The sequence below is a fragment of the Ascaphus truei genome, chromosome 3 (genome assembly GCF_040206685.1).
Source record: "Ascaphus truei isolate aAscTru1 chromosome 3, aAscTru1.hap1, whole genome shotgun sequence".
Lineage (NCBI taxonomy): Eukaryota > Metazoa > Chordata > Amphibia > Anura > Ascaphidae > Ascaphus > Ascaphus truei.
Window position 1 is genome coordinate 51192223 of NC_134485.1, and position 24855 is coordinate 51217077.

The window sequence follows — 24855 nt, forward strand, 5'->3', positions numbered from 1 at the left end:
GAAGAATAAAATAAAATTGTTCAGAAGTAGAAGTATTTAATGAACAAGCAGAGATTCTGAGGAAGAGGTTCACTAAGAAAAAATATGACTCAACAATTATAAATAAAGCTAAAAACAATGTTGACAAATGAACAGAGAATCTTTTAATGATACATACTAAGAAGAAAAAAATTAAAGAAAATTGAATTCCATTCATTACATGGTTTAATCGTGAATCATATAAGATACAGAAGATCATTAAGCAACACTGGCATGTCATAAAGGGAGATCCAGTCATGACAGATTTTCTTTCAGAGCAGCCTCAGGTGGTTTTCACACGAGCAAAACATTTAAAGATGTCCTTGCACCAAGTGCCCTAAAAGGAATAAAAACAGATAAAAATAATGAGACATGGTTACCAGCTCCACCAAAGGCCTTTCACAAATGTATTACTTACAAAGCATGCAAAAATGGTCATAAAAAACTGACACATTCACCTAAAATGTTACTAGAAAGGCATTTAAAATGAACTCCTTTATCAATTGTAGAAGCATGCATATTGTCTACATGCTCATTTGTCCCTGCGGGCTCCAATACATAGGGAGGACTATTCACCCCTGACAATTAGAATCTTGGAACACTTAAGAAACATCTCCCTAGGTGTAGAAAACGACAATGTTCCTTTGCACTTTAAAAAACATCACAACTCAGACCCAAGAGGTCTTATATAGGTCTTATATATTTGGGTGTTGAGCAGGTCCAGCCACATTGGAGAGGAGGTAACAGACTTCAGCATTTATCCCAAAGAGATTTTTTCTGGATATACGAATTGAGAACATTGCAACCTAAGGCCTCGGTCCCGCTGCGCTCGGTGGCGCGGGCGGCCACACGCGAGTTCCCCACCAGCAGGGGAATCCTGCGGAGCCGGTCCCGGTCCCCCTGGCTGCACAGCTTACTACACGCTGTGGCGCGTCAGCCGCTATGGGATACAAGAGAATGGTGTTCCCTAGCGTTGACGCATCACGTCGTGTGGCTGTGAGCCAATGGGGAGGGGAGGCTTCAGGAGGAGGAGAGGCTTCGGGGAGCGGGGAGGAGTGTGGAGTGACAGCAGCGTGAGTGCCTGTCTGTGTGTGTGTCTGAGTGCGTGCGTGCCTGTCTGTGTGTGTGTGTGTATGTGTGTGCCTGAGTGCGTGAGTGCCTGCCTCTGTCTGTGTGTGTGTGTGTATGTATGTGTGTGCCTGAGTGCGTGAGTGCCTGCCTCTGTCTGTCTGTGTGTGTGTGTGTGTATGTGTGTGCCTGAGTGCGTGAGTGCCTGCCTCTGTCTGTGTGTGTGTGTGTTGCTTTACTTACCCGAGCCGTGGAGGGAGCCACGCCCCCCCTCCCGCTCAAACCTTCCACTCCCGCCCATCTCCCGCTCCGGCTCCCGCTCCCTACATATCCCATGCATATCGCGGTCTGTGTATGTCAGCGCCCCGCCTGTCTGCAGTGCGGGCGCGCTGACTCTGGGAGCGGGGCCTTAGCCTAAGGGACTTAATGTAGATTTTTATTTTAATGCTTTTTTAATGTGATGTCTTATTACTGAATTATGGTATCTGTTTTTATTATCCTCCATTTAGTGCTACATACCCCCCCCCCTTTTTTATGGTATCATATGGTATCTATTATTGGTCCTGTTTTGCCACAGATTAGGTTCTTAAATTAGTTATCTAATATTTATTGTATTTACTATTTATTTTATTATTTATGACCCCTGTATATTTTAAGAGTGGGATTTTAGATATGTATGTACTACCTCCACTCACATTGTGTTGTGATTGCGTAATCATCACTCTAGAGATGGATGGGGCTCCACTATAGTCTTGCTTATACAAGCTGTTTCTGTGTGGGAACGCAGAGTGCTGCTCTCATACTGTGTGGAATCGGGGAACACGTCCCTTACGGCATGTTCCCTCCTCTCTTATCCGAAGTACCGCCGCTGCCTCCACTCCCCTCTCCCCCAGTGTGCGCACCCCCACTCCCGTTACAAAGTGCGCACGCACCCGCTCCTCAGATTCAATTCCACGGAGCTTGGCTTCGCCTCCTCAGACGCATTGCGTCTCCAACGCACGCGACGTGCATTTGTGGTGTCGCGCAATGATCCCCAACTGCGCGTCAAGCCCTAACGAGCCTCTGGTCTCCTGCACCTATCCCGATCTCCGCTGGAGCCACGAGTTTCTGGAGCTGATACCCATTAATAGGGAGAAGGAGTGGTTCAATAAGTAAAGGCACTGACTGGCACTGAGTTTGAAGCAGGGCAACTTGGTTCAATTCCCGGTGTCGGCTCCTTGTGACCTTGGGCAAGTCACTTTATCTCCCTGTGCCTCAGGCACCAAAAACATAGATTGTAAGCTCCACGGGGCAAGGACCTGTGCCTGCAAAATGTCTCTGTAAAGCGCTGCGTAACACTAGCAGTGCTATACAGAACATGCTATTATTATTATTAATATCAGCACAGGAGGCCCCCAACATGAATCCCATGCAATAAAAATGCTAAGGCAATGAAAGGGTTAAGGAACAACAGCACTTTATTGGGGGAAGAGGGGGTGAGTGAAGCGGGTACTTGGCCCTTCACTCACCCCCTCTGCCCACAATAAACATTACAATATGTACTAACCACCAATACACAACCCACCCACCCCCTGTGCCCCCCCATTAAAGCCTTTTTTATTTTTGTATACACAGGATTGATAACAGAGGCTGGTGGGGTTCTGTAAGCTTCAGTTTTAGACCTCACTGTGAATGTCAAAACTATTTAAAAGTATTATATATCACAATCTGATAGTTGCTTATATATATGGCTCGCTCTCAATTCATCTCACCCCACAATCCATCTCTCACCCCTTCCCACCCCCAATTCATCTCTATCCCCCCTCCTACCCCCCAATTCATCTCATCCTCCAATCCATCTCCCACTACCACCCCCTTCCCATCCATGTCTCTCACCACCAACACCCCTCCTTCCCTCCCATAAATTCTGCAACATCTGTACAGTATATTGTATTTCTAAAACCAGTTAGATAATAAGACATTTTGTAATCTCAGATTTGAACATCATTCCCTTTAATCTTGTGGAAACATTTTCCTGCGGTCAAGCTGTAAAGTGTAGCCACAATCCAACACAATTTGGAAAAATGTGATAATGTATTTAAAGCAGTTGTCCTCTAGTTTTCTTGGGGACGGGTTTAACATAGAGATGGGTCACAATAGTCTTTTTATAACTTTGACATTCCTAGTTTGTATGATATACCACTCATTAATCATTGTCTTCAACCTCTTTTATGAAACAAAAATGGTTACTGGCAAAATCATTCTATAGAGCCAATGAATGAGCACATTGTCGCTATGATGTCTAACATTCCACTCAATGACTACCATAATCTGTTCTCATTTTTTACCCAATAAGTATATTGGATTAACTACAGTAGGTGTCTCTTGATATCAAGACTAGCATTGACACTGTAGGAGACCCAATGTTAATATTAGAAAACACTGTTTTGAAACTTTGAAAGACATCCGTTCTTGTATCTCCTCTTTAGCCACAAGTCTTTGACTTGAATATATTTATTGGACAAAAAAATAAGAAAATGTGTATCAAGATCTGAGTATTAATAACAACTTTCCAGATATAAGATTCTGTAATTAGTGGTGGGGAGGATGAGTAAGACCCATAGGTCTGTGTGTTATCCAGTAGCTGTGAAGAATCTGATGCTGACAACACCTGAAAATCTCTGGAAACTGGGAAATTCAAAGACTTTCAATACCATGACAAACCCATACTAATATAGATTAGTATATCTTGGTAAAATAACCCAAATAATGGCTATTTAAGCACATGTTTTAAAACTGTGTAATATATAAGATATTTTTATATGTCGTTTTTGGTATTGTATATTGTTTGTGTTTAATTAGGAATTAAATGTGCTCATACATCTAATAAAACATTTTATTCACAAGCACCTAGACTGTCTTCTATTCATTACATTCCGCCTCCGCAAAGACATAGCGTGAAGCCACTGTCAAGTAAATAGGAAGATGAATCATCAATTGAAGTGACAGTGGGTTGCTTTTATTTTCCTTTCAAGCAAGCGAGACCAATTTCACTTATATTAAAATAAATTAATAGTCACTGTTTTAGCAAACTTTATTTTAAAGTCCCAGCATGTCTCTGCATTGTATATTCACAGTTAATATATTCAATAACTCCCTGCTTATCTGGTGTAATTCTTATTTTAAATTGTGCTTATTTTACATATATTTGAACATGAAATATAAATACAAATTACATATTTGTATACCCTAAAGATAGGGTCTTCTATTTTTGGGTAAAATATTAATTGACATTTCTTAGGAGGCCAATAATCATAATGAGGGTAAATACCTATCATTGAATAATTTCTGCCTTTCGAGGAGCAGACAATATTGACTAGACTTATGATAAATCCTTAACCAAACTAACCCTATATTACATCTCCTTCACCCTGCACTTCATGAGGACCACACAATTAACTTAATGCAGAAAAAAATAACAAAATACTTGATCCTTGGGGTACGCCATACTGTAGCTACTGTACATCGCTGGATATGACAGCCAGGAACCCCAGATGTCAAAGGTTAAGTTGCATGTAAAAAAACCTAAATAATAAATCAATATGGTCGTTGGACACACCAACAGAAAGATGTAACCTCATCGCCTGACAACATCGCAGTTTTCTGTTGTCCACCTGTTCAAGTTCTAAACACTTAAATTAAAATAAAAGTAATAGTAAAAAGAATGCACCACAGATTGCTGCTGTAATGAAATCCCACAAAGTTCAGTTTATGTACATAATGTAATTTGCATATTAACATCATACAGTATGCCTAGCTGATATAGAATTCTTACTCTGAGGGATCACTATTAGAAAACCTATTCAATATATTGGGATTGTGAGGCTGCTTCTCAATACTGAAATATTCTGCAGAACAGGGAAGTAGGATGTACAGTATCTATCATGGTAAATAAAGTACATCATGCTTTCATGTGTCTTGTTTTTGTTTTCATTTGCTGCTTGCATCTGCGTCAAATCCCAGAACATTGTTAAGCTCATTTCTGACATTCATTTGACACGTACAGTAGTACGTCAGAAACGCTTCCATTTTTTGATATTAATAAAATGTAGAGAAATCATAATGCAAATGTTTTCTGCATCATATCTTCGAACTTGGTTAATTTAGTGTATTTACATTAAATGCATCCTGTGTGAGAACCCATGTACTGTACAGAAATAAATTAATATAGTAACATTTATAGATACAGATAGATGTCTGATATTGATTGACATCCTTTGGGTATATTAGTATTTATAAGGTATCTTCCGTTCACTATTAATAAAAAAAAAAAAAGTAAGGTCTAAGAAAAAATACAATAAACAGCTGAATTTTTAGTAACTAGTTTTACCTATAAAGACTGTAAATGTACTGTATATACAGTAGTTAATTGTGAAGTAAATAGAACAAATGTATTTCTATAGAGTTGACAAAAGAAAGATGATGCCACTCTTTTTCCTCTAATATACTGTGTTACCTATAATGTTTAATCTTATCCAAAAATAGAAATATAGATGGATTTATAGTGCATTCATCTATATTTCTATTTCTGGATAAGGCTAAACATTATAGGTAACATTTATAGGTAACCTACTGTAAGTATGCAAGTGTTCTAGATTCATTTTTTCATACTTCAGTAGTGCAGTATGATACAAAATGCATATTGCCCCTGCTACATTCCACTCATGAGTAAGTTGCAGTTTGTAATCTTCTTCCTTTTGCATGTAATTTTCATCGTACTTTATTACAGGGCTGTCAAGTTGAGACACCTCAAAAGAGTGACACATTTTGGGCAAGCCCTCAATATCGTATTTGTATTCAACCTGCTCCACTTTATACTTAAACACATGTAATAAACATAAGCCATCAGCTTCCTACTAAAACATGTTTTGTATGTCAAGAAAAATGTAAATGTGCCTAAAAATAAATAAATTAAATTCTACAGTTTCAAAACAAAATATAATATTGGAGGAAAAGTCTTCAAAATGTATTCGCTAAAGTTTGTGCAATGTTTTACCAACCGCTAAGGCAAACAAGTGGTTAACCCCTACCCCCACAAACAATGTGTGCCTTAACCCCCTCCCCAGGGCAACTACCCCCAGCACCCACCCCCACTGCCCCTCCACAAACATAACCCCCCTCTGTTTAGTAATGTAATGTAGCTAAATAACATTCAGATTTTGCCAAGCAGAGAGAGCTTGGTTGGCAAACTCTGTGATGTCATAATAAATGAAGGGAAGCACATAGTACATCAAGCAATCTGATTGATTAATGTACCATATGCCCCTATGACACATCCTCTGTGACGGCGCTAGCCATTATAAGAGTCCAGGGCTCTTGCAGAAGACTGGAAGTCAACTTGGAGACCATTTACGGTGGCAGAAGATGATAGAAGACATATTTTAAGAAGGAGGAATAAATAATTACAGATGAAGATTCTTAAATCAACTGAGGATCCAGGGCTTCATGTCAAGTTGAGGACACCCACCACAGGCCCATGAATGGACATGGTACAAATATGTAGTAAATTGTTTCTGGATTGATTTTAACAGGATTTAGATTTTTCTCTTTCTATTGGCTATAAGGCCTTGAATTGTTGTTATGTTTTTTTCATTCTTTTTTTGTGGCCATCGGATTGTTTCTTGTGAGTTTTTTTAGGGTTGTGAATCTGCCCTTTTAGGGATTGGTTTGAGGGTGCTACAGCCCTGAAGATGAGGACAACCTTTATCCAGGGTGGGGTATCCAGGGTGGAGTATCAACTTGGAGATACGCCGAGAGATACTGAGCCTACCTAAGGGGCCCTTCAGTCTGGGATATACCCCATCCTATTGCTCGTACCGCACCTCAGCTGTGGATCTGATAACTGCTATAGCAGTGACTCGTGGATGGCCCTAAACTGTGGAAACAGATGGTTGCTGATCCGTGGTGTTCCTGATCTCTGTGTGGTGTGGCATGTGGGGAATTTTGTCCCATGACATGCTGTTTAACGTTTTCTTGATGTACGCAGATTACCTATTTTTGTCATTAATACATTTATTTTTGATATACTACACTATGAGCGTTGTGCGCTGTTTTCTTTTGTTTTTTTTTTGTTTTTTTCTGAGGTATCAACTTGTCTATGCTTTACATTAAAATTTGTAATGGTAATGTGTTGTTTTTTAAATTAGTTTAATATGTGTGTATTTCTAGTGACCAAGAGCCCTATTAGCCACATTTAACCAAGGCCAATTCTCATTAGGGTGCTTGGCATGCAAAGTTTGATCTGATGACAACTCAATAAGTTGTTCTTTTTCTATCACAATATTTTCTGAGCTTAATGAGATGTCAAAAGATAAAGGATTTTGAATCCAGTCTAGATTCTTTTCAGGACATTCTTCAAATCATTAAAAAAAATGTTGTATTAGATTCATCAGATGAGTTGTCACTATGACATGAATTTGCGCAAAATCAGTGTAGTTTTCTATTGATAAACTCAGATAAACATGAGAATATTTCATAATTATTACGCACAACATTATTTTTCCATGGATACATTTCTTTCATAAAAGATTTTACTTTTTCACTGGGGATTAAGATTCCTTGACCTTGCAGACTCAGATTTAGGTCATTCAATTTTTGGAATATATTGGCAAGGTATCTAAGAATTGCAAGCCATTTTTCTTCCATAAAATGTTGAGAAAGGCTGTGATTATGATCCATAAGAATTATTCTAACCTCATCTTTAAGGTCAAACAGACGTCATAGCACTTTTCAATGCAGCAACCATCTTACTTCAGTATGAAGAAGAAGATTAGCGTAATCAGAGCCTATTTCATTATACAGTATTGTAAAAAGCCTTCTGTACAGAGCTTTCACATCAATTAATAACAGACCGTAAACAAGCATTTAGCGTGAAACATGAAGGTCGTTTCCTCTGTACTACATGTTTCAATAAACCAAGTTATTGTTTAACTTTTTGGTCACCCTCTTTTTCATTTTTGATGGGATGGTGGTGCATTTCCTTCATTTTTTCACATTCATACAATTGACCACACTCACAGCATCTTGCAATACTTTGTTCACATCTGATTCTACTTATTTCGCAGCTAAGTCTCTGTGTATCATGCAATGGTGAACGTTACATGTGGAGCAATTACTTTTACATGAGCTTTAAATCCAATATTCATGTCTAAAGCAGCTGCCCATTCTGTGCGAAACGCAGTTGGAACACAAAAGATCGTTAGTTTGGAAAAACTTATTGACAAGACTGAAAATCATCTCACCCGTCATTCTTCCTTCCAAAGGTTCAGAGAATAGGAAGTCTTCCAAAATATCCCCATCTTAGCAGCTCCTCACACAAAGAAGAAGTTGAGCAAGATATGCAACATCGTAGATAAATCCAATTAAATTGCTTAATTTGGGCATTCTTTCAATCTGTTCAACAGTTGCAATTCGATATAATCTGCGAGTGCTGTGAAATGTGTCTCTTGATAAAGGAATGCACTTTAGATTTTTACCATATTTTTCACCATGCATAACCGAAACCATTTTAATTGCTGCGGACAGTACTAGAGATTCGCCAATAGCATGTGATTTCATTGATCTTCCTATCAAATATGACACTTCTACTGATGCTCTTAAGGCTTTTTGACAAACCTTTCCTCGTTTCCAATGCAAAATCAACTTTATTAATCAATTCAGGATGTTTTGTTTCCAGGTGTTTCTTTAGCTTGGTGGGTTTCATATGCTCTTGCTAGCTAATGTTTCTAAAAATATTACGCACATGGGATATTTCTCATTATTAATGACTGTGTAACTGAAACCATATTTCATGTACAGTATATTCTTAATTTTTTTGGTGCTTATTTTTTTATTGGGATTTGGAATATAGAGGCACTTCATCAGCTGACTGCACCAATTTCAATGATGTATTGTTGTTTAAAGGTTCATTTGACCGTTTACTTATTTTACTTGCTTTTTCAGTACCACTAACTGTACTAACACTAACACAATCATCATTTGAAGATCACTTAATTTTAATTATCCACTTATCCATGCCTTTATGTAAATTATAACTTTATATAGCAACAAAAAAATGACAGATTGATGGAATAACTCTGGTCTGAGGGACCAGCACAAAATGAGTACTAAATGTAAATACTATCCATGAGTTTATCTTAAGCATGCATATTTTCAAAACGTTAATTTCCTTCCTATTATACTGGTAGTGTGATATAGCTGTGTGTCGTTGTGTAGCCCAACTTTCTGTTTTTGGGACCGCGATCAATTGTGTGCAGCTGCAGTACAGTCCAGTAGTACCAAAAAGAGTATGGATTAATGCTGCAAGGGTCCCCGCTTCTAAATGGGACCTCCACAGCATTAGTTTATGTAGTTTCAGAAGATTCATTTACAGCATCAGCAGTCTGTGTCTCCTGTCACACGTGTCTCCTTTATTTCCTCCTTTGTCACCTTCGTTGTCTCCCTTTGGCTCCTTTCAGTCTGTTCCATTTGCCTGGTTGACGTAGTAAATGCCCAAATATGGATATGCCCGAGTATGAATATGCTCATATTTGGACATCTAAAATGTCATCCAGGCTAACTGAACCGACTGAACAGAGTCAGAGGGAGACAGAGAAGGAGAGAGACACAAACTGCTGCTGTAAATTAATTTCTATAGTATCAGAAGATTAACTTACAGCAGCATCTGTCGGTGTCTCATGTGTCTCCTTCTGTGTCTCCTGTCTCCCCCTCTGTCTCTCCTGGGCCTTCTGTGTCTCTCTCCTCTGTTTCCATGTGTGTCTCCCCTCTGTGTCTCCCTCTGGCTCCGTTCAGTCAGCCAGGATGACATCTTAGATGACTGAATATGGGCATATCCATATTTGGTTATATCCATATTCAGGCATTTACTACAGTACATCATCCAGGTTTACAAAAATGGACTGAATGGAACCAAAGGGGGAGACAGGAGATACAGACGGAGAGAGAGATACAGACGGAGAGAGAAAGAGAGAGGCACAGACTGCTACTGTAAGTTGTTTGTTTGTGCGGGTTCCTGCTTATAATTGGGACCCTTGAAGAGTTTATCCAGTGTCCGGTGACCCTCAGAAATGTATCAACGACCCTGATGGGGTTGTGACTAATGGGTTGCACATCAAGGCTCTAGAGCAGTGTTTCCTAACCCCAGTCCTCTAGTACCACTAAAAGGGCAAGTTTTAAGTATACACTTGCTTGATGACAGGGGGCTCAGTCAAAATGATTGGGCCACCTGTGTTAATGAGCGGATATCCTTAAAACATACACTGTTGGTGGTACTTTAGAGAAGGAGAAAAACTGGAAGAGCACTACGGTAGGTATCAAAAAAGTAGAAAGGAGGGTGCATATCCCATAAAAAGATTATTTATTGGTCATGGAAAAACAGGGCAATGGAGAGCCCTACCAACGTTTCACGCTTCACAATACCTTGAGAAAGCGCTCTGTGAAGCGTGAAACGTTGGTAGGGCTCTCCATTGCCCCGTTTTTCCATGGCCAATAAATAATCTTTTTATGGGATACGCACCCTCCTTTCTACTTTTTTGATATCTACAGTAGTGCTCTTCCAGTTTTTCTCCTTCTCTACTAGCCTACCCCTTGGATGGAAGCACACCTGGGGACCCCTCACCTTTGGATCGCATGGACTGTGCAGCACTCAGAGTGAGTCAATCGCTTGCTACATGTTTTCCCATTCAGGACTTTATTTAGACAATTGGTACGTTATAGGGTGGTATTATGCTCAATCTTCCTGGTGTTATTGTTAACAACAGCATCACTTATAAGTGAGCTTACCATCCGGGACTGCAACCCAGTACCCTGTCTACTATCAAGTTTATGTTTAGGGGTCCCCCCTACAAGTATCTGGTTATTCATTCATTCATTTATCCTACTGTTGGGGTCTTTAGCATTACGCAGTCACATGGTCTGGTGGTACTTTAGGACTGGAGTTCGGAAACCCGGCTCTAGGGGACGTCATCAGGAAGAACATAAGTGCTGTAACACTAGAAATCAATAATCACCCCACTGATCGGACCCTAAGGATATATAAAGTAGGAATCTGGTGGAAGTGGATGTTGGCATGAAGAGGTTAAGTGTCATACTAGAGGAACCCCACGAATACCAATAAGGTCCTAGTCACCGGGTATGCAGGGGCCGACCGACTGGATCCCATGAAACTTACCAGTAAAAGTCCCGGCGCTAAGTAAATTCCAGGGGAAACAAAATGGTGGTTTCAATTGTTTTTATCATCTGGGCCAAAAGAAAGCCATACTGTTATCTGTTCTGGATTTCTAGTGGGGATTGTCAATTCATACAATTTTAATAAAAAAATCCAGAACGTATTTAAAGATTTTCTTTAAAGGTCAGAATGAACATTCTGAATTCAGTAACGATTTGCAGTAGTTTTGTGGTTACATGGAACAGTGGTTCAGAAGTTCAATACATAATTTCCTCCTTATATATTAGCTACATGTGAATCTCAATGCAACTTTTTTTACCCTGCTTGTGTTCCAATTAAATATACAGATCTGAAAGTGTGTACTCATTTAAAATCTAAAAAATGTTTCTTACATTTACCAATATACATTATTTGTAACAGATTTAGTGGTATCATAACAGTCTGTGTAGTTTAACTTACCCCTCGGCATTCACGCTATTCTTCTTCTTCCTGTATTACATGCTCCTTTGTTAGGTATACTGTAGGTGTGAGCTTGGCCACCGGTGATAAATTAAGTATACATATACAGTACTACAGTATTTATTCTATTCATAACATCATTTGTATTTCTAAGAAAAAAGATTCTTCTGAGAATCCTCTAGTTTAATAAGATTGTTAGAAGTACTATGTTGTCTTACATTAGTTACACCAAACATTAAAATGTATTTTTTTAATACATTTATTTATTTGTACATTTATCAAATTGAATGTTTAAAGAAAAATTGCCTGCAAAATGCATTAGACTACAATGAGAATTTATAATGTAAATAACATTGATCAGTTTAATGTTCTCCCTGCAGCGGTTTGTAAGCCTTTGACTCCAAGTCAGGTTAATCTGCTCTTGTTTAACTCACTAAAATGATTTCAAATTGGATATCATTTCACAATAGTTACATAGTTATGTAACGGAGTTCCCCCCCTCTCTTGGAGATTCTGCCATTACACACTGTGGCGTGGTGCATACCTGTAGATCTGTGCTTCCCGCATTGTTGTAGGGGAGAATAGAACAGGCTTCTGGGGTAGTAACTACAGTAATTATTTCTCACGGTGACAGCGCCTCCATCTCTTGCAGGCCCCAGGGATGTGGAGACAATCCTGCAGGAGAACTTACTTCCCCTCCCCCTGATAGATTATAGTCTCAGGCAGTAAAATATCCTTGAACAGGATCACTTTATTCTGACAGCACAATCAGTTGCTGCAGCATACACATCAGATCATTTCCTGTGGCTTCACCCTCTGGATGTACCCTGGACCTCCACTCGAGGCCAAGGGGCCCTGAAGCAGTCCTTGCTCTTCCCTTATAAAAGAAAAGGGATCCTCCGGTGCGTGATTCCACTTGTGACTCCAGGACACTTGAAATTACAAGAAGAAAAAAGGAACCACAATCAGGGGTGGTTAAGGCAGGGAATTATGTAAGGTTAATCTTAATACGAAATACACTTACATTAATCAGTAATTCTCCAGTAGGGATAAGGGAGACTTTCTGATGGTACCTCAAATTGGGGAAAAAAGGGGAATATAGTGTAACACTGTTTTATTAACAAATAAGTAAAAAAAGAGATTGAAAACTCACAAACAGCCAACAATATATGTCACTGAAGAAGCTATTGGCGAAACGCGTCTGACAAACTTTGGGCATCATAGGCCACCGTACTGAGAAGTTGGAGCTTCATCCGTCTTGGAGGCAAGCACTGCGACTGACGCGCATGCGCATGCGCATGCACGTGAGGTGTAAGCGGGAGATGCGGCAGGGAGGCCAGCAATAGGGAGAAACCCGGTCTGTGCACGAGTACCAGAAGACCCCCGTTGCGGATACATCTCTGCAGAAAACCATCTTGATTGCTGGAGCATAACCCACACCGACAGCCAGGGACTCTGGAGGACGGCTTGTGGGGTCTGGATGCACTCCTTCTCATTGCCATATATTGTTGGCTGTTTGTGAGTTTTCAATCTCTTTTTTTTACTTATTTGTTAATAAAACGGTGTTACACTATATTTCCCTTTTTTCCCCAATTTGAGGTACCATCAGAAAGTCTCCCTTATCCCTACTGGAGAATTACTGATTAATGTAAGTGTATTTCTTATTAAGACTAACCTTACATAATTCACTGCCTTAACCACCCCTGATTGTGGTTCCTTTTTTCTTCTTGTTATTTCATGTGTCCCGGAGTCACAAGTGGAATCATGCGCTGGAGGATCCCTTTTCTTTTAGGACTATTACTTATAGAGGTTGGTGAATCACCTCTAAGAAACTCTGGCAGCAGGACTCCATTTTGTGTGGGACTGAATTTTACCATTTACCTTAAATATGGTTGGCGCAACTATTCTTTTTTCCTTTATTTGCTCTTCCCTTACTCCCTGGCGGAGTAAGGGATATAGGCTTCCATGCACTCCCCTAGGGGAGGGAATACAGATTAGCATAGCCCTGCACAATTGTTATCGGTAGACCAGCCTCTCTTAAGAAGGTAGAGGCACTGACTAAATTTACCAGTGCAGCTCCTTAAGTTTCTGTTTTTCACAGATACTTAAGTACAAGGGAAGTAGGTACCAGGTCTGAGTCCCTGATTGAACTCACACAGGCCTAGTCGCACCGCCTCCCCTGTCAATCAAGAAGCTACTGTGAGTGGGGAAAACCCATGATAACTCCTGGAATTCTGTTCTTACCAGGGCTTACAGCCTGGAGGGGACAGACAGGTAGCCAGAAACCAGTCCTGGCTACAGTTACATAGTAGATGACGTTGAAAAAAAAGACATATGCCCATGATATTCAACCTATACTAAATTTAGACAACAGATACTTATCCTATTGTTGTATTTACAGCATGTTAATCAAGAGGAAGGCAAACACAAAAAGTGCTAGTGAAACATCATCCAATAGTTCAATATAAAATGTTTTCAATAATAGTTCAATGTTAAATGTTTTCTGGTTCTGGAGATAACAATATTCCTGGATAAAGTAAACTTGTCTTTAAATGGCATGAAATCTTACACGTAAATCAAAAGACGTTAGTATAATTTGTTAGCCTGCAAAGCATAACATTTAACTCTGATGTGTGTTCTCTAGAAGATGTGCACTTCAGTGAGGTCTTCTTGGTTAAATTGGAATAGAGAGTACAATAAATCAAGGTGTCGAAAAAGGCCAAATGTTTTTCTCTTTTTTTCTATTTTTCATTAAAGCTTTCGCTCTCTCACGGTAAATTGGTTAAAACAGTTGCTAGGCAGTAAATGCAGTGTGCAGAATGGCATTTTTTCTTCTCTAAAATCCATAACTTTCTTTATTTGCAGAATATTTGTACTACCACAACTTCCATCTGCATTCATAGTACATAATTAAGATTTTTAATTGGTGTGTTATCTTCTGAGGTATACTGTACTCACAGGTAGGAAATTAAATGGACTGAGCTTAACATCTGTGCCATTTACCAGAATACTACAAATTATAGGACATGTTGATCTCTCTGATCTTGTCAAATTTTGTGATCTTATTCTGAGGTATTAAACTTACTAGAACTTAGATTCCAGTTCTAGGGTTTTGCACTACCAAAATATTAATTCTACAATAAGAAAAAAAAATACTGAAATGTAAACATAAATAATTACCATTGGTGTCTTCCTATTCAATTCTGGAACTGTTAAAGCAATCTCTTCCCATGAATATCCAGTGGAATCTTATTTGTATAAATGATACATGGTTTTGTTCTATTTTAAAGAATGATCTGCATTATACAGATACAACTGCCAGTTTTAGACTGCTTGCCAAGGAAAATCTGTGACCATCTTGCAGTAACTCCTGAGATGGTCCACAACAGGCTGTCAGGCTGCAGACCCTGACAACCTGATCAAGAACTTCAACTTTTCCCTGTCCTCCTCTCTTGATCTACATGCCCCACTTTCTCTCTGCTGTTCTCGCCCTTCTGCATTTCTGCACACGTTCCTCTGAACGCCTCTGGAGGAAATCTCATACGCTCGCAGACTTCCTTCACTATAAATTTATGCTATCCTGTTTCAACTCTTCCCTCTCTCAGGCTAAACAAACATACTTTTCTTCACTAATCAATACGCACAAGTCTAACCCACGCGGACTCTTCTCTGTCTGACTCCCTACTCAGACCACCCGCAGCTGCCTCTTCTTCCTCCTCCATCTCACCTCAGGACTTTGCTGACTATTTCAAGGAAAAGGTGGAATCCATACATCAGGACATCCCCTCTGTTTCCTTCTCCCATCCTACACCTCTTCCTAACTCTCCTCCTGCCTTCCTTGACTCTTTTTCCACTGTCACAGAGGAGGATGTGGCACTGCTCCTCTCCTCTTCTCCATCTACCACTTGCCCTCTTGACCCCATTCCCTCTCATCTCCTAAAACCTCTTGCTCCTACTATTATTCCTATGCTCACACACATTTTTAACCCCTCCCTCTACTCTGATACCTTTCCCTCCTCCTTCAAACATGCAACAGTCATACCATTACTCAAAAACAGCAAGCTTGACCCTACGTGTCTTTCTAACTATCGATCTGTCTCCCTCCTGCCTTTTGCCTCTAAACTACTTGAACGTCTTGTAGGCGAGATCTTGCTCCATTTTCTCAACACCTATTCTCTCCTAGACCCTCTACAATCTGGCTTACGCACTGCTCACTCTACTGAAACAGCCCTCAATAAAATACCTAATGACCTCCATGCTGCCAAAGACAGAAGTCATTACACTCTGCTCATACTACTCAACCTCTCTGCCGCATTTGATACTGTTGACCACCCTCTTCTCCTTTGCATTATCCATACTCATTGCATTCGTAACATAGCTCTGTCCTGGATCTCCTCTTACCTCACCCATCAAACGTTCAGCGTCACGTCTGCTAACAAGTCCTTCTCTATCGACCTCTCTGTGAGGGTATCCCAGGGATGTGTCCTGCAGCCTCTCCTCTTTCTCATTACACACTCTCTAGGTGACCTAATCTCATCTCTTGGGTTCCAATATCACCTCTATGCTGACAACACACAAATTTACTTTTTGACCCCTGACCTTACAACTGCTGTACAGACCAAAGTTTCTGAATGTCTCTCTGCGATATCATCCTGGATGGCCCTCTGCCGACTTAAACTTAACATAGCAAAAATAGAGATCCTCTAACTTCCTCCCAAACCTGGCCCCACTACCTCCTTCCACATTACTGTTGGAAGTTCAGTCATACTGTAGTGCCGATGAGTATTCTCAAACAAATCTGGGGCAATCACCAACAAGACCCAGGTACATGCTTGGTACATGCTGGGTGCATGCTGCAACATTTCTGCAGACAGACTATTGGCCCATCGGATTAACAGTGGGGGTCCCTGGCAGTCCCATTCAAACTGAATGGGACTACCAGGGACCCCTGTTGTATTAATCCGATGGGCCATTAGTCTCTGCAGAAATGTCACTGAAATGTTTGCAGCATGTACCTAGCATGTACCTGGATCTTGTTGTTGATAGCCCCAGATTTTCCAAGGCAAGTTTAAGGCAAGTTTTAGAATACTCGTCGGCACACCTGTACACCCAGTAGCACAAGCACAATGCCTAGGGATCACACTTGACTCCTCTCTCTCTTTCTCCTCTCACATTCAAAACGTATCTAAAACTTGTCGCTTTTTCCTCCATAATATCACAAAGATACACCCTTTCCTCTGTTGCTCGAATGCTAAAACTCTGACACCGGCCATCATTCTCTCTTGCCTCAATTACTATAATCTCCTGCTGTCTGGCCTTCTTGCCTCTCCTCTGTCTCCTACAATCTATCCTAAACCCTGCTGCCATAATCACTCTGCACTTTCTTAAATCTGTCTCAGCGCCTCCCCTGCTGAAATCCCTCTCCTGGCTTCCTATCAAATCCCGTATCACACATTCAATTCTCCTCCTCACTTTTAAAACTTTACACTTTTCTGCCCCTCCTTACAACTCAGACCTAATTTCTCGCTATACACCATCTCGACTCTTGCGTTCTGCTCAAGGATGTCTTCTCTCTACCCCCTTTGTATCTAAAGCCCTCTCCCGCCTTAAACCTTTCTCACAGACTGCCCCACACTTCTGGAATGCCCTTTCCCTCAATACACAACTAGTGCCCTCTCTTTCCACCTTTAAGACTCACCTTAAAACACACTTGCTTAACAAAGCATATGAGTAGCTCAGTGGCTAACACTATACACTTCTGATACATAAAGCCTGGCCACTTGCAGACACACTTACCAGAATGCCCTCCTACTATATCTGTATGTTCTTCCTACCAATTAGATAGTAAGCTCTTCGGAGCAGGGACTCCTTTTCTTAAATGTTACTTTTATGTCTGAAGCACTTATTCCCATGATCTGTTATTTGTATTATTTGTTATTTACAGTATCTGATTCTCATGTGTATTACTACTGTGAAGCTCTATGTACATTAATGGTGCTATACAAATAAAGACATCCATACAGATGCAGCCACGCGTATTAGAACTCTTGCCTGGGAAATTCTGGGGCAGTCTCACAGTAAATGCCTAAAACATTGCCTCAACATTTCTGTGAGATTCTTAATGGCCCATTGGATAAACAGAGCAGGGGTCCATGCAGTCCCATTCAGTTTGAATGGGACTGCAGGGGTCACCTGCTGTGTTAATTTGTTGAGTTTAGGCACTTTCTTTCTAAGGATCAACAATAATTTCCATACAGTGATTACTATTCACAAAAAAGGGCCAGAAGCTTGGGATCCCCCTAACTGAGGTCTATAGGGATAATAAGAAGTAAAACTGGGCAATAAGGCAAAACGAATCTGGTCAAGAAACATGAACAATAAGCAAACAATGGCCAAGCACACCAAAAGCTCAGGAGATCAATAGAGTGCAATAAAGGTCATTTACTGACTTTAAAAAATCATTCTAGCATCCGTTATGCTAGGATGACTTTTTAAATCATTAAATGACCTTTTTTGCACTCTATTGATCTCTTGAGTTTTTGGTGTGCTTGGTCATTTCTTGCTTAAAAGTGATTACTGTATAACATTATTAAGAATGAATTGGGGCTAAAACACAACAGTAACATTTACACATTTGCCTATTTGAAACATTTTCAGTTACTTTGGTACATTGGAAAGGATCTTAGATGCATTAAAAGTAAATTATGAAAATTTATTATTTCAACCATGAATTACTTTAGAGAACATACTGGGAATAAGATCAGTCACCTCCAAAGCTACTTTACCAAAAGGAAAGTTGTCATTTCAGCGTTGTCACTAAAAACAATGAGCGGGTTATGTGAAGAGCATTTACAATTTTTTATTATTGATCAGCCGTATGCTGTCAACATTTGAAGCATAGCTATTGAATGAAATGAATTTAGGTTGCCCTTTCCTGAAGACAAAGTACTATACATACAGCTTGGCTCTGATATACTTTTATATATTTTTAATTTTATATATGTTGCACTCTGGTGTCATATCGAGCTTGTGGAGGCTTATGCTTCCACTTGTTAATAAGAAAACAGCAATAATTTTTAGTGCAAATTCTTTAAAGGTAAAAATTTCAACCATTAGGATGCATGATGCATGCATCTGATCAAACGTATCCAGACTTTACAGAATTTCTTGGTGATTATGCATGATCTCTTTTAAAGATAAGTGAAAGTTCTATAGCAATTGCATTAAATCGATGAGAATGTATAAGGGATTTCCACTGAGAACTAGCTGTATAAATGATGCATTCTGACACTTTTTTTTACTGATGCTATCTGATCTCTAGTTCTAAAGTCATTTTATGGGTCAGATTTCCCCGTTAAAGAGGCAAACAAAGCCATTTTTTTTAAATACAGAATTGTAGTAGGGGGTCTCCGGAGCTGAAACCCATTCCACTTTAGCTCTAGAGACCCCCTGCTTTTGGAGGTACTTACCTCCATAGGTTTTGCCTGTACTCACTCTAGTGTTTACTATATGTCTGCTTTTCAATGCTACCAGACCCTGCGGGCCTATTGGAGGCTGTAACATCATCAAGATTGCTTCCTATTGACCCATGTGACAAGGAAGCTAAAAACTGCACAAAACTGCAGAAGATACCGACATCCCCTTCAGAGTTAAGTACCTCTTAAAGCAGGGGGTCCCCGAGCTGAAATTAAAGGGGTTCAGCTCTGGAGACCCCCTGCTTCAAACCTGTATTAACAAATGAAAAAAAAACTTGGATTGTCTCTTTAAGTGTACGACAACATCATAAATCATGTTCCTTAAATTATCAACAAAAGACAGAGGTGCCCAATGCTACATCCAATTGATAAAACATATATGGTAATCAGTATAAAGTTAAATATTTCAATAATAATATTTTCTTGGTTATTTAGTTAAACCCTTTGGCCAAAGCGTCATAAGCCTGCATACCAACGTCAACGTATAACCAAATTTGCAAGTCCTAACACTACACTGTGAACTTTCCTTTTACCTCTGTATGAAGGGAAATAACCATAGTATATATTGTTCATAAAGCAAAATGAGAACATATCCCAAGTTAAAAAGGTGGGGAGGGGTAAGCTCTGGGAGGAGGGGGCCACCTACCTCCAAACAACTGTTGCCAGTTAGAAATTGAATTAACACACACATTCCCAGCACGCTCAAACCCCAACACCCACCACATCATATATATATATATATATATAAGCTCCTTACCAGGCAGTTCCAGAGTCCCAGGGCCACATGGCAAAGAAGAGACAGCACACTCAGTGAAGATAAAGGTCCTGCTTCTAGGACCGAAACATCGGTGTATGTGCCAGTTCTCTACAATACAATTTTTTGTTATCTTCACTGAGTGTGCTGTCTCTTCTTTGCCACGTGGCCCGGGGACTCTGGAACTGCCTGGTAAGGAGCTTATTTATATTGACTTTCCTTATGGGATAAGCACCCACTTTTTGCTATATGTGTGTGCCATCTGTTTTTTCTTTTTCTTTTTATATCTATATATATATATATATATATATATATATATATATATATATATATATATTTATATATATATATATAATAAATTAATAATTTTTAGTGCAAATTCTTTAAATATCCACAACAAAAGACAGGTGTGCCCAATGCTACATCCAATTGACAACACATATAAAGTAATAAGTATAAAGTTTAAATACTTCAATAATAATAATAAGATTCACTTGGTTATTTAGTTAAACCCTTTGGCCAAAGCGTCATAAGCCTGCATACCATGTCAAGGTATAACCAAAATGAGCTAGCTGGAAATGTGTGTTTATATATATATATATATATCTATATATATATATATATAGATATATATATATATATATATATCTATATATATATATATATATATCTATATATATATATATATGACAGACAGGCGCACTAAGGGATAATGAACACTTTATTTAAAAACTTTAATAAAAAACAAGACAGTGGGCATACTGCCTCCACTGATACAAGGAAACCAAAACGAAAGTAAAAATATATGTGTTAAAATAACTGGTTATATCACCAGTAAAGCTCAGATTTGTGAATCTTTGGTAGGTGGTAGTATATGGGGATGGTGGGAGACGGAATATAAATGAACTCAAATTCTGACTTTTTCAATATGCCTTGCTCTAGGGCCTCATCAAGTAATATCTTAAGAGATAGGAGAAACTTACCTGTGGGATCCCTTCTCAATTTTTTTTTCCAAGCAGTAATCCTTTTTGTCCTGTAAGACAACCCCCCCTCCTTTATCTGCCTCGCGTACTACGATGTTAGTATTTGTACGCAAATTTTTTATAGATAGGGTTTACGCGTTTCGCACGTAGTGCTTCGTCAGGGGGCTGCGCTATCATGTGTACTCCTGACGAAGCACTACGTGCGAAACGCATAGAGGTCACGTGTTGCAGTTCCTGTGGAGTTTTGCAGCCGGTGGGAGCGGGCCTTCACGCTTCTAACAGGGTATGTACTCGAATTGGTCCGGACCCTTTCTGCAGTGCTAGTTAGATTCGGTGTTGACCCGGTGTTTTCCCCCGATTTTACTGGTGATATAATCAGTTATTTTAACACATATATTTTTACTTTCGTTTTGGTTTCCTGGTATCAGTGGAGGCAGTATGCCCACTGTCTGTTTTTTTATTAGAGTGTTTAAATAAAGTGTTCATTATCCCTTAGTGCGCCTGTCTGTCATTTGTTCTTTTGTCTGTGAGCCCCCCTTGTGGGAGCTCACCTTTATAGGGGATGCGTGGAACCCCCCCAGACTAACGGCTGCAAGAGGGACCTTTTACAGTGGCATCTTTAGTGCGGAACAACATATCTATCATATATATATACGATACCGTGTTTGAGACGAATATCAAGAGGCAGCACTCCAATAGATGGTCAAAAAAGCTTTGTATTATTAAGACATCATAACCAACGTTTTGATCCTACATGCGGGACCTTTCTCAAGGTGATGTGAATACAGAGTGCAACAGAACCATATAAATATAGTGGAGATATGTGCTTGCTGCTGAAAACAATATTTACAGACCTCTATATTTGGTCCAATTAAGTACATATCTCTATGAATTAAGACCCTCACCTACAAGTGGATTATGGTTAATTGTGATTTATGTGGTGTCTAACATACTTATCATTATCTGGCTAGTTTCACTGACACGGTGCCTATGCTATGATGACTATGATCTCAATAGTCGTTCAACCTATTTTACCTCAATTGATCATTAAGATCATTAATTAACAATCGGTATGCTAACACAACCATTCCTTTGGGTCTATTTGTATCAATGTTGCAACAGTATTCTACTATATTAGCTATTCTATCAGTGTATCATGTTATTCTATTAGTGCCATTTCACTTTATCATACATGTTCACTATCTTGCACTATTTTTCACTTTTTATGTGGGTGTTTATTCCACCATTTTTTTGATATGCCTTTTTTTTATATGCTTTTTATTCCATGGTTCCCAGCCTTTATACCCAGTCCTGGATATGCTTATTTTCAGCAGCAAGCACATATCTCCACTATGTTGGTACTTTTAGTCATATGATTACATCCAACAGTGAGTTCATCTATTCTTCAACATGCTGGTACAACCAGCCACATTAATTTATCTTCGCTCAGCTTCCATTATATTTTGCTTTGTGCTGCATATCATATTATCGTTTTGAGGCTCTAGCGCAAGTTTGGCCTATTGCGCATTGTCACACAGATCGAGGGCATATTACTTACCTGCAGACGCGCTGATTATTTATTTATTTTCACACTGCCACTGCTCGCGCATGCGCACACAGCACCGTTTTAGAACGGCATGCGTTTCATCACCTGCAGGCGCCCCCTCTGGTATCTGACACGCATCAAGTGACTATTTGACTTCTTGCCTTTCATCTCTGACCTGCGCATGCGCAGTAGGTGCGTTTCACTACATGGGCGTACCACTGCGTTCCAGACAACGCTGGGGGTGCCATTCACTTGGGAAGAAATCCCAATCATGCTGCATTATCATACAAGGTAATATTTTATTGATTGCACCTGTTTGTTATGTGTTTTTAGGGTATTTATATGTATTCTGTTGCACTCTGTATTCACATCACCTTGAGAAAGGTCCCGCATGTAGGACCGAAACGTTGGTTATGATGTCTTAATAATACAAAGCTTTTTTGACCATCTATTGGAGTGCTGCCTCTTGATATTCGTCTCAAACACGGTATCGTATTGCCTATTTATTCTCTACAGGATTTGCATCCATCATCTTGATTTACCCGACGGAGTGCCTATTGTTCTTGTTTATTTGCTATATATATATATATATAATAGGGTATTTACAAGACCATAATATATATTCCAAAATTAAAGAAAATGGTCGGTGCTCTGAGACAATAGTAACATAACACAAGAAAGAGAACAAAGAAGTCTCAATAATGAGCACTCAGAATATCCCTGTATAATATGAAACACTTTAATGTTGAATAACATGTTAAAACATGGTTTTAACCAAAAGAGAGCAGAACCCTGAAATACACATAATGACATTCATACCAAATTTGGAAAACACACTAATACTGTCTACACTTTATAATAGAGCTAATACAAGAAATAGTGTGAGGTATAACTCTAGGGAAAATAATTCCCTAGTTCAACAAAGACCGGCTGGTCAAAGAAATATACCCCAAACAGGAGGACACAATAAATAATGCTGACTACACAATACCACACAATATTCACACATACATCAATTTTCACACATGCATCAAAACGTATGAAAAGCACAAAACCATCCGCAAAGGGAGATAATAAAATCTCAAAAGACTGAATGATATTCAAAGTCTTGAAATCCAGACTAGCACAGATCTGGATATAATAAGCAGATGGTTAAGTCCATCCAGGCATGGTATGAGTAGGTAGAGTGGGAGCTGCTGCGGGACCCTGATACAGTGAATTACTGCCTTTCATCACCCTTTTGGATTGGAGGACTTCCACCTTTGCTGGCTTCAACTTTCTGCACTTATCTGATGAATTTACCACTATGAGAAGCTAACAATCTATTCCCTGTATTGCAAATCTCCATGGGGATAAATATAACTTTTTCTACCCACTCATACCATGCCTGGATGGACTTAACTATCTGCTTATTATATCCAGCTCTTTGCTAGTTTGGATTTCAAGACTTTGTATATCATTCAGTCTTTTGAGATTTTATTATCTCCCTTTGCGGATGTTTTGTGCTTTTCACACGTTTTTGATGCACGTGTGAATATTGATGTATGTGTGAATATTGTGTGGTTTGTAGTCTGCATTATTTATTGTGTCCTCCTGTTTGGGATATATTTCTCTGACCAGCCGGTCTTTGTTGAACTAGGGAATTATTTTCCCTAGAGTTATACCTCACACTATTTCTTGTATTAGCTCTATTACAGAGTGTAGACAGTATTTGGGTGTTTTCCAAATTTGGTATGAATGTCATTATGTGTATTTCAGGGTCCTGCTCTCCCTTTTGGTTCTAACCATGTTTTAACATGTTATTCAACATTAAAGCTTTTCATATTATACATAGGGATATTCTGAGTGCTCATTAATGTGACTTCTTTGTTCTCTTTCTTGTGTTATATATGTGTGTGTGTGTGTGTGTGTGTGTGTGTGTGTGTGTGTGTGTGTGTGTGTGTGTGTGTGTGTGTGTGTGTGTGTGTGTGTGTGTGTGTGTGTGTGTGTGTGTCAAAAAGAGTGCTACTGAGCGTGGCAAATGTATACAACAATTGAATGTAGCATTGGGCTCCCCTGTCTCTTGTTGTATACAGTACATTTGCCACGCTCAGTAGCACTCCTTTTGACATAAATAAATATATATATATATATATATGATGTGGTGGGTGTTGGGGTTTGAGCATGCTGGGAAACTATATGTTAATCCTTAAATAATCAGCAAAATACTTTTGACAGAAAAAAGATGTTTGTAATAAAAAAACGAACAGTAAGGTAGAAGTGATGTTTATAAAGGGTGTAACACAGCAATGCAAGAAGGAAATGCAAGGTGAATTATGATATAGCTAGAGTTGAGTCGTGAAATGACT

The 24855-nt window shown here is 39.3% G+C and overlaps 1 protein-coding gene across 3 annotated transcripts in view; it reads left to right on the plus strand.

Moving 5' to 3' along the window:
* Positions 1–24855, plus strand: part of CADM2 (cell adhesion molecule 2) — a 1412134-nt gene that overhangs the window by 1383372 nt on the left and 3907 nt on the right. The window lies entirely within an intron of this gene.